At 33.9% G+C, this 10,903-nt stretch overlaps 1 pseudogene; it reads right to left on the bottom strand.

Moving 5' to 3' along the window:
* LOC103592656 overlaps positions 1–3,525 on the bottom strand; it is a 63,614-nt pseudogene extending 60,089 nt beyond the window's left edge.
* Between the last annotated feature and the right edge of the window lie 7,378 nt (positions 3,526–10,903).

The raw sequence follows: 10,903 nt of genomic DNA, 5'->3' as shown, positions 1-10,903 counted from the left end.
AATGTTTTTATTTCCTATTCATACATAATATATATAATAAAATGTATTTATTTGAATTTTTAAAGGTTAGATTTTTTTATTTCAAACTTCTTACCACACTTTTTAAAAAAAATATCCTTCAGAAAGTTATGTCATGCCTATGAACAGAGATTGTTCATTTTGTGTGTATTTAGGTGAAATACACTAATCATTACTGAGTGGGGAAGAATAAACTGAGGAAGAACTCATAGAAGTTAGGGAATCATTTATTGATTACCAGTGAGGACAAATTCAGAGGAAACTTCTTTCAGTGGTCTAATGACAGAGTTGTACAGGGCATAAGAAAAGATGGCTATCAATAGGGATTTTCAAAATAAAAATGGTAAATAGTGATTTATCTTCCCTGGAGCTATTTAAAATTGTTTATTTTTATCCCTGAAGATGAGAATAAACATTATATACCCTTCTAGATTCCATTCTAGTTTGCCTGTTAATTTCATTACAATTTTAAATCCTTTGTGAAACTGGAAATACAAAGAAGGAAAAAACAAATCTAATTAACATTAAACATATTTTTCTAAAGCACAATGTATTAGTTGAACAAAAATATAATTATGTTTTCAAATACATTTAAAAACATTTTCATATAGTCTTTATACACCAAGTTGAAATCAATGTTTTAAAAAACTAGTTTATGCTCCTGACCATTATGTTTTCTACTTTTCATGTTTTGTTTTTTAGTGATATAATTTTAAGTAATTTTAAGGTTTCAAGTAGAATTCTGTCACATGAAGACAAGTAAAACAATTATAAAATGTTTATATATGTATAAACTATTTAATGAACACAAAATTTACTTATATAAAAGCCATTTAGTGAATATTTATAATTTCTAGTAAATATTGCCCATAAAGTTTTCTGTAACATTAAATTGTAAGAAGAATATTTTTTATTATTCTGTATTATTAAATGCAATGTTCAATTGTGTAATGAATCCCGAAATTCGTTTTAGAATAAAGTACCACATGGTGGCACTGTTTACTAAGAAATTGTTAAAATATGGGGTTGTCGCAGGAATTAGTGTCCTTTATGTTGCTGTACCTTTTTGTGTCTGTCAAACTGATAATCTATTTCAACTGTTAGAAATGAATATTGGATTCTTAAGGGTGAAATGGTAAATGCTTTTTATTCTATAAATTGTTTTATGTATACAGAACCTATTGCAGTACCTCTTATAAACATTGAAAAAAACCTGGAAAACACTGATTTGATTTTCTGATTTCTATATTTGCTTACAGAAGAAAAGCACTAGAAGAAAGAGAAGAATTAGCTAGAGGTTAGAATTTGCCAACAACGTGTATTTTGAATATACATAACAATNAATTCTAACCTCTAGCTAATTCTTCTTTCTTCTAGTGCTTTTCTTCTGTAAGCAAATATAGAAATCAGAAAATCAAATCAGTATTTTCCAGGTTTTTTTCAATGTTTATAAGAGGTACTGCAATAGGTTCTGTAACATTAAATTGTAAGAAGAATATTTTTTATTATTCTGTATTATTAAATGCAATGTTCAATTGTGTAATGAATCCCGAAATTCGTTTTAGAATAAAGTACCACATGGTGGCACTGTTTACTAAGAAATTGTTAAAATATGGGGTTGTCGCAGGAATTAGTGTCCTTTATGTTGCTGTACCTTTTTGTGTCTGTCAAACTGATAATCTATTTCAACTGTTAGAAATGAATATTGGATTCTTAAGGGTGAAAATGGTAAATGCTTTTTATTCTATAAATTGTTTTATGTATACAGAACCTATTGCAGTACCTCTTATAAACATTGAAAAAAACCTGGAAAATACTGATTTGATTTTCTGATTTCTATATTTGCTTACAGAAGAAAAGCACTAGAAGAAAGAGAAGAATTAGCTAGAGGTTAGAATTTGCCAACAACGTGTATTTTGAATATACATAACAATAGCTGGGCAAACAATGGTGGGGTGAAGCAACAGCTCAATGAGTGTTTTAAAATGAGAAGCCAAAGCATTAAAGCAAAAATACAGTGACTTATAGCCAAAAGTCATTAAAGCCAAAGGACAAGATTGAGGAAATGCTAACATAGAACATTATTCCTCCTTTTTGTTAACCACCTTTCTTTGCCAAAACTCCATCAATTAATATTTTCTATTCTGTTTATAATTAGTTCAACCATTGGGACCTTTAAAAATACATATACAAGTACATATTTTTGGAAAAATTTTCTTCATTTTCAACTCTGCTTTGTTGTATGATAACCTATACATCTATTCTGCAGAAATCTTGACTAAGTTGCCACTAGATTTTATGGTCCCGGTACCCTTAAGGAAATGATGCAAATATGATGCATTTATGTCATTTATGCATTTAATTAATCCATAAAACCAGTTATGGCAGCTAGACACATTTTAACTCCACAGAAAAGAAAGTTTTGCAAATAATATGAAATAACTCTTGTGTCAAGGAATTAAAGTTCAACTTCCTGGTGGCTAGTGCATAAACTCAGCAGGTCAGGGATCCTCAATGTACCCAAGTATCTACTAGGTATCTGATGTGAAGCAGATGCTCAATAAATATTTGAATAAATTGAACAAATAAGTCTTCGAACTTCTAGCAAAGAAACCAAATCAAAAGACTTTTTTGTTAAGGAATATAGTAAAAGATGGCATGACCTCGAAATAAGACCTGTAAGAATAAATACATAATTCATTTCACTTCAAAAATTATAATTTCAATTTCTGAGTCCTCAATGAACAGAAAGTCAAAGTTAGTATATAAGTTTAAAAATCATGTACGAAGCATCTTCAAAAAGTTCATGGAAGGATTCATATTACCTTTCAATTAAATTTTTCCACAAATTTTTTGATGTACCCTTGTAAAGTAGGAGTTAGCTGGAATTGGAATTTAGTGATTATACTGACCATATCCTCTTCATATGGCACTCTACAAGGAATACATAATTATTTGGAAGATCTTTTTTCCCACAAAGAAAAAAAGAACAGTATGGATCATAGGTACGAATGAAAATCTAGTGAATTTTGAACATTAATATTAATATGACATGAATTTTGCCTTCTGGCTGTTGGAGCTTGAGGGTGTTAATGCCCTGACTTGGGTATTATTGTAATGCTGTCAGTGATAAATGCTGGGATAGGATTTAGGGGTTAACTAATAGAAATATATTGACTTTGTTAACATTGATTACTTGCCTTCAATCTTTATTCTATTTTGGAAGCTGTTTAGGCAGCTTTCTGTTTGTTTTCCATTTTTTGTTTCTTTGACTGATGATAAAATCCTCTCAATAATGAACCCCATCTCACTGGGCTGGGCATCTGGAAACTTTTTTCGAGTGGGTGGAAACAACAAATTAGAGTTCTCCAGCCTCTGGCATGATCGTCGCAGGCAGAGAGAAGGCGCGCTCTTCATCCTGTTTGCTTTTCCTTGCTTGTTTCCATCCTTATCCAAGGTCTCTGTTAACCGGCTGTTCTCTTCCACCACCCAAGCTGGCTCGCACATTCTTTTCCCTTCTTAATTATTGATCCTTATCCAAGGTCTCTGTTGACCGGCTGTTCTCTTCCACCACCCAAGCTGGCTCGCACATTCTTTTCCCTTCTTAATTATTGATGATGGATCAGGGCAGCCTCGTTCAAAATCATTTACATCATAATGAATGGGAATTTCAAAAACAGAAGGAATTAAATCCTGTGTGAGAGGCAGTGAGATATACTGGTTAACAGCACAGACTTTTGAGCAGACTTTGGAAAACCAACTCTGCTGCTGTCGACTGTGTGATTTTAGGCAAATTACTTAAGTCTTTGTGCCTCAGATTCCACATGTATAAAACAGTTTCTAACTGATGAGAGGACTGAAGGAATTGTGTACATAAATCTTTTAGAATAGCACCTGGAACAGAAGAACTGCTATTGGACCACCAGCTTTATACTAGGGGCAGGATTTTAGGCATCAGTGTTGTGAGGAGCATGGAGCATTCATGACATTATACCACTGATAAGTTATCTGCTTTATCTGAGAATATGGCCACCTGCAACTATGACATGGGTTGGTTTATTATCACCTGCTCTTTCTGGCTCTGAAGGTGCTTAAAGGCAACAGATTTTGACAAGCAACCTTCCCCGGATACAGAGAAACAGGTGCTCCAAAGCGTTTGAAGCTTTATTATACTGAAGCAATTTCTACTATTGAGAATTAATTATATATTATGCCTCAAAAGATTTCTTTTGTAAGCAGTTACAAAGTTTGTTACAGAGAAGTGGCAAATATGTTTTTGATATTTAAACATAATGCTACAATTCCTCTAGTATAAATATTAATAATCATATGTGATTTTTTCTTTCATGGGAGAAATTGATGCTTTACCTTATCATTCTTATTTGCATCTTTTCTAGGTTTTAAAAAGTGAAACTTTTCTCAATTGACATTAACTTGGCCTTTCCACAAAATGTATTTTGTAATATAAGATAATTTTATATCAATTTGCTTATCATGTAGAGTTGCTAAATCTGTAATTTTCATATGCCTTTTTTAAAACAGGACCAGGATCTGCAAGTGAACCAGAAAGTGGGGTCTGGGTGAAATTAGAGCAAGAACATTAATGAAGAATGTGAAATAACAGAATGGAGAAGGACTCGTGCTTATCTATATCCTGGTGACAAACTGAAGTTCAGAGTATGTCCCCTAAGTCATAGCTAATCTCCTGGTCAGGGCCAGTTACTAATTTGTTGAGTCCAGTTCAAAATAAAAATGTGGAGCCCCTTGTTAAAAAAAATTATTAAGAATTTCAAGATGGCAACAACAGAGAATTAAGCCCAGTACCCATGAACATCTGTGAAGCTTACCCTTATCCTTGTATTGTGCCCAGGGAGTGTGGTAGGCTTTGAAATGCTCTTCCTTGCCCCTTATTCTCAAAGGAAAAAAAAAAATCTTCAAAATAAATGGGACTCTGTGAAGTGAATACTTGTTGTATGATGTTCAATTGCCAAGTTCTTGGTACACACTAAGAATCTATTGTTACTGGATTAGGCTCTTGGGTTTCAAAGTCATAGAAATGAACAGTGTACCGAGCAGTAAAGCAAACAATGCTTTTAAAAGGAGGAGATAGACTTATGCATAAGGGGGACAGCTAAAGGAAGGCTAGACCCCACCATTCTGTTCTTCCTGGTTGTATCATGGGCACATGCTCAGTTAGGGCTTTGGTACTTGTGCCTGCTCAGTAGGTCCAAGATGGTGGTAGTGTTCATTATCATCACCCCAGGAGGGTCATCCTAGTGGTCACTTTAAAGCTCTGTGCACCTGTGGGAATTCCTAAAGGGGTCTTAAAGTTAATTTGTAACTTAGTCTTTACAATTACTAAATGAGCTTTGGGGAAGGGTTTTGCAACTCAGTGAATATCTGTTCCCCTCTTATCTATTTTACCAGGGCAGGCCATGGAGTAATGATGTGCCCTGGAGGGCTTCATGACTGAGGAGTGGAAAAGTCACAAAATGTTCTCTGCAGGGAAAATGGAGTCAGTTTGATTCACAGGCCTAGACTTATTCTGTCTCACTATTATCGTGATTACTTCCTTTGTGGTTTTAAACAATTAATAATACCAAATGAATGGTATTTATTTATATTTTGGCAGAGTATGCCAACACCTCCAAATATTAAGGGTCTGTTATTCAAAAGAACTTTGAAAAACTGGGAGTTTATTACTTGCTTAACTAAGTCATTTCCTTTAATCAGTAAAAAGTTGTAGGCTACTTTTTCACGCAAAACATAAGCAGTATTCCTAATACTCTAAATCACAAGTAGGCTTTTTCTGATTGGTAGCAGCTTGACAGTTCATATATAAGTTTGATGTGTGTGCTCCATGCCTTAGACCAGGCTTTTAGCCACACAAGGAAAAACATGTATAAAACTCAGAATGCAGTCTATTTTGGAGTTCTTTTAATATCATTTGTTCTCCACAGGAAACACACTTTCTGCTTTCTCTGCAAAGTAGGGAGTATTTTATATCCATTTTTTTTCTGACCAGATAGCCTCCTTTTCATGTAGGAACATACTGAGCTCATGAACTTTGGAATCCTTTCATTAATGCTGGTTGAATGCTGTTGGGACTAAAATGTATTAAAGACAGGAAATGCAAGGTTGTAGTTTCCAAGTTATTAGCATAAATGAAAACCTTGTTTCTATAACTTTCCATTTCTATTTTTTCTCATCTTGCTTTGGTAATTTCATATGCAAAGTGAGAAAATTATTAATTTTTTTGTATTGTATAAGAGTTATACTTGTCACTTAACAGTAAACTTGTTTATGAATTGGAAGTTGTGAGTTTAAATCCACACATTACAATTCTGGCTTATATATAATGATCTCAGACAGAGGTTAGATGCCCTACTTAGGTAGAATGTGTTCCAGATACACTGATGGGTTGGTTCTACTACAATACCTGAGTCATCTCCAGGTGAGCTCCTGTGGATATACACTAAGACATCTAGATAGCTAGTATAATATTTAGTCCAAAGTTGATGTGAGTCACTAAGCCGCACAGGAATGGGATAAAAGTTGGAAGATTATAGTAAATATAAATCAGTAGGAGGCTGAAAATAATTTTTTTCCTTTAGTTTAGAGAATGATCAGTGTCTTAGTCCATTTCTGTTGCTTATAGCAGATTACCTGGAACTGGGTACTTTGTAAGAAAATGAAATTCATTGCTTACAGTTTCAGAGGATGGAAGTCCAAAGTCCAGGGAACACATTTGGTAAAGTCTTTCTTTGGTGGTGACTTAAGTGACAGCAGGATATCACATTATGAAAATGGTGGAGCAGAGAGAGAGAGAGAGAGGGAGTAACCTCTCATGTGTTCTTCTTTTAAAGCCCTCAGAACCACACCCCTGACCACCATTATTAATCCATTCACTATGACATGGTCCTGCAACCTCATCGCATCTTCAAGGTCTCACTTTTCCATCACCATAATAGTATTTCCCACCCTCAATAGTTACAAGACAGATTTAAGCTTCTAATAAATTAGAACTTTGGGGACAAAATTTAATCAATCCACAATTAAATCAAATAGGAAATAAACAGTGTGTGTGAGTATATCCAAATCTACTTTCTCTATTTATGGAATAAATACTTTCTTTTTTTTGGTGGCTGGCTGGTACAGGGATCTGAACTCTTGACCTTGGTGTTATCAACACCATGCTTTCCCAAATGAGCCACTGGCCACTTTCCCTATTCAGAATGGGTTAGAATACTTCTGCTTTATGATTTAATGAAGAACCAATAGAAACTTTATAACTATTAACAACCTACACATGAGGTCCTATTAATTAAATTATCCATTAACATCTGTGTCATCATTAAAAATTGGAAAATTAAAACCAACAATTTTTAATTGGGACTGCAAGTGAAGTTTATTTGGATTTGTGTGTAATAGATAGGAGAAGAGAAATGAGGTATGTATAACACAAATTAAACCAGTAGTGCAGTTATTAGGTGAACATGTAGCAAAGCAGTTAATAATAATTACTAGTTTGAGAAACTGGTTAATGCTCAGTTCATAGTAAGGCAAGAAAAACCACAGAGTTGAAATCTGAAAGAAATACCACCTTATATTTGGTTCATGGTAACCACTTAAGTATTTGTGGAATCTGACGGGAGACAAAGGAATTTCTATGTTTTGGTTCACATTTTACGAGTTAACCAGCAAAACCTCCTTCTTTCTTGCTGTGTATTTGCTTTACTACACAAATGTCCTCCTTTTTGCTTTAAATCTATGAAACTCTAAATTCAATAATTCTGCATATAAATGTTTGCTATTTCCATCCATTACAGGGGTTGAAATATAATTCAGCACTATTGTTAACATTAGCTGACAAAATGACCCCAGAAGTCAACCCTTTAGGAGCTTAAGCTGATAGAAAGCAGGTTTTTGAAACTCTAACCAGAACACATCACTTATTGTTCATATCATTTTCTTAAATGATCGTAATATAGTAAATTTCTAGATTTGTAGAAAAGTAAACATGTAACATAAGAAGCAAGCATTTGAATATTAGTAAAATCTTTCAGTCTAACATTTCCTAGAAATTTGTCACTTCTTTGCTTGAAGTATATACCTCAGCTGACTTACTTTACCATGTCTAATTTTTTTTTTTTGTCTAGAAACTAATAATTTATATCTTTGGGTATTTAGCACTTTTCAAAGACTAAGTAATATTTATTCATAGGAGAAGAAGATTCACTGTGCTTAACCCCACATTTTTCAAAATGAAGACTTAAATCCTAGCACAGAAGTGAATAATACAACTACATAAAAGTTCTCTTCTCCAACTACCAATTTACAGACTTTATGGATTAATGAACACTTTCTATCTCCCCTATAAAATATCCTGACTAATACCCAGGGCAAGAAAAATGAGGGTAGCTAGAAGGCTAGTCCTTTGTAAGAGTATGTGCATATTTTCTGCTAGCCTCGGCTGAGTTGTGTGCCAGATTTCATGTTGCTTCCATTTGCTCTTATAATTATGCAATTTAGTTAATATGTGAATCAAATAATTTGCATAAAAAAGGTATTATTTTTATTAAAATAATTTGAACATTTTGGAAAACAAGCAATAAAAATTGGCTGAAAAATTGCTATTGATTTAAGTATGGGAAAGACAACTGAAGAGATGGGAAAAAGTCTGGAAATCTAGAACTTAGCACTCTCATTATGTTATTTTTTTTTCTTTTCAAAGTTATCCCTTCATTTTAAAGAAACCAGAATTGGAAAATAGAGATACTATGTTATTGGTGTTTAAAAATACAAGAAAGATATTGCAGAACTACAATCAGTGGACACATACTCTAGGGAAAGGCATGGCCATAGGCTAAAAGATTGGCAAAAGAATGTGCATTTACATGTTTTAGTTAAAGTTAAATTTTTAGCACTTATTGACTAAAAGTAAAGGAAAATCTAAATATGGCATTTACTTTATTTACAATTACTCCTTAGTGTAATGCATTTTGAGTTATATCCCTCTGAAGCGACTTTTATTAGAGTCTGTTGGTTGCGCATCTGAAATGCATTGTTTCTGTTCTTAGTAACAGAATTTTCATTTTATCCAAGGTAACACAGTTCCCTGTGTCTTTTGCAATTAGGAGGGGTCACGTGACAGAGTTTTGGTCAACGAGATGTGGGAGGAAGCTGCTGAGCTCATTCAAAGATCTTGACTGCCGTGACACATGGCTCTTTTGACTTTGTTCTTTCCAGTTAACCTGCCAGAATTGCCAGCCTGATGTTTGAAGCTTTGGAAGTCTTCTTGAGAGCAGAAGGATTGAAGGTCATTTCGTAAGGATGCTGGAGCAGAAAATTAAAAGGAGCACAGTCTCTTTTGGGTACTTGTATTATTTGAATATTGAAATTATTTTACACTAAAGATCATTTATTTCTTTTGAAACTCTGTACCTGTATATAATTGGATTTAAATATATCTCTCTTTAGAATAGAGGCAAAATTACAAACACTACAAGCCCCATGGAAATCTGGGCACAAGAGTGGAAAATCTTGTAGAAATTTGGTGTAGCAGGTAGAATCATAAATCATAAGTAAGGGTCTGTAAAACATAACTTAAAATTTTTTCTTTTTATTTTATTTCTGGTTCTGAGACAACATTCTTCGCTATATGAAAAAATTAATGGAGATGGACATTTGTAAATTCAGTTATTTCTCCATTTTGTCATCTTGAAAACTCAGCAAAATTTAGGATTGTTTTTTTCTTCATCCATTCCTATTCTCTTGGTTTTATATTACCTCCTTTGGCAGTGCTGGTGGTAGGAAGCAGTCTTACACAAATATTAAGGCATCGGCTAGGAGGGGATATCCATTCACCAGCCTTGATCTGTCTTTTTTCTATGCTGGCATCCTCTGAGGTACTAAGAAGTTACTCATTTCACTGTCCCTCAGTAGTGTTCTCTTCCATGCTATGAAATCAGATATTTCCTAGCCAGGCAGTTCATTCCTCATCCTTTGCTTTAGAATCCTTTTCTCCCATCAGAGAGATCCCTGCAGACATGCCTGATTTTTCCCTTTCTCAACCAATTTTTGGACTCTTTCCAATAGTTCGATGGCACTGTACAGCAAGTCTCTGCCATTACAGGGGGCCCATTCTGTTAGTGATACTCTCTGCACCTGTCTCAATTCTGTCCTAATTCTCTTTCATGCCATGTGGAACTAATGACTGGTGAGGCCATCAACTTCAAATTTCCAGATGAACTGGTGAAGAACAGGTCAGCTTCTCTCTGGGATACACCACACCCATTACTGATTAGCATCCCTGCCTGATCTCATCTTCAATTTAGCTGCTGGAAGTTTGCAGAGTACCGAAACAAAATTCTTAAGTCTCTTTTTTTCATCTCTAGTGTTCTTCCTTTGCATTAGCTCTTGGGATCTTAATCTATTATTGGGGATTGTTGTGAAGGGCAGAATAAAATGGTTCTGTCTGAGAAATATCTTTTCCAGTCTTTTCATATGACACTTAGCTTAAAGCCTTCCATCTTTATGTGTGTACATGATTGTTTATAAATATTCCATGAGTATATGAAAAATGCATATTTTCTCTTCAAAGAGTGAAAAATTTTCATGTCAAGTTTATTGTTTGAATTATTACATTCCTCATTTCTTTACCGGTTTTTGTTTTCTACTAGATTTTTTCAGTTCCAAAAAGAGTACAGTTGGCCTTACATGTATGTGGGCTCTGCATCCATAGATTCAACCAACTGCTATTGTACAGAAAAGCAATAAAAATACAAATAGAGATAATAAAGTATAACAACTATTTATGTAGCATTTACATTGCTTTAGGTATTAGAAGTAATCTAGAGATGATTTAAAGTATGCAGGAGGATGT

This window comes from Galeopterus variegatus, unplaced genomic scaffold (genome assembly GCF_000696425.1).
Source record: "Galeopterus variegatus unplaced genomic scaffold, G_variegatus-3.0.2 Scaffold1192, whole genome shotgun sequence".
Lineage (NCBI taxonomy): Eukaryota > Metazoa > Chordata > Mammalia > Dermoptera > Cynocephalidae > Galeopterus > Galeopterus variegatus.
Note: the sequence above shows the minus strand (reverse complement) of the source record. Positions and strands in the feature narration are given on the sequence as shown.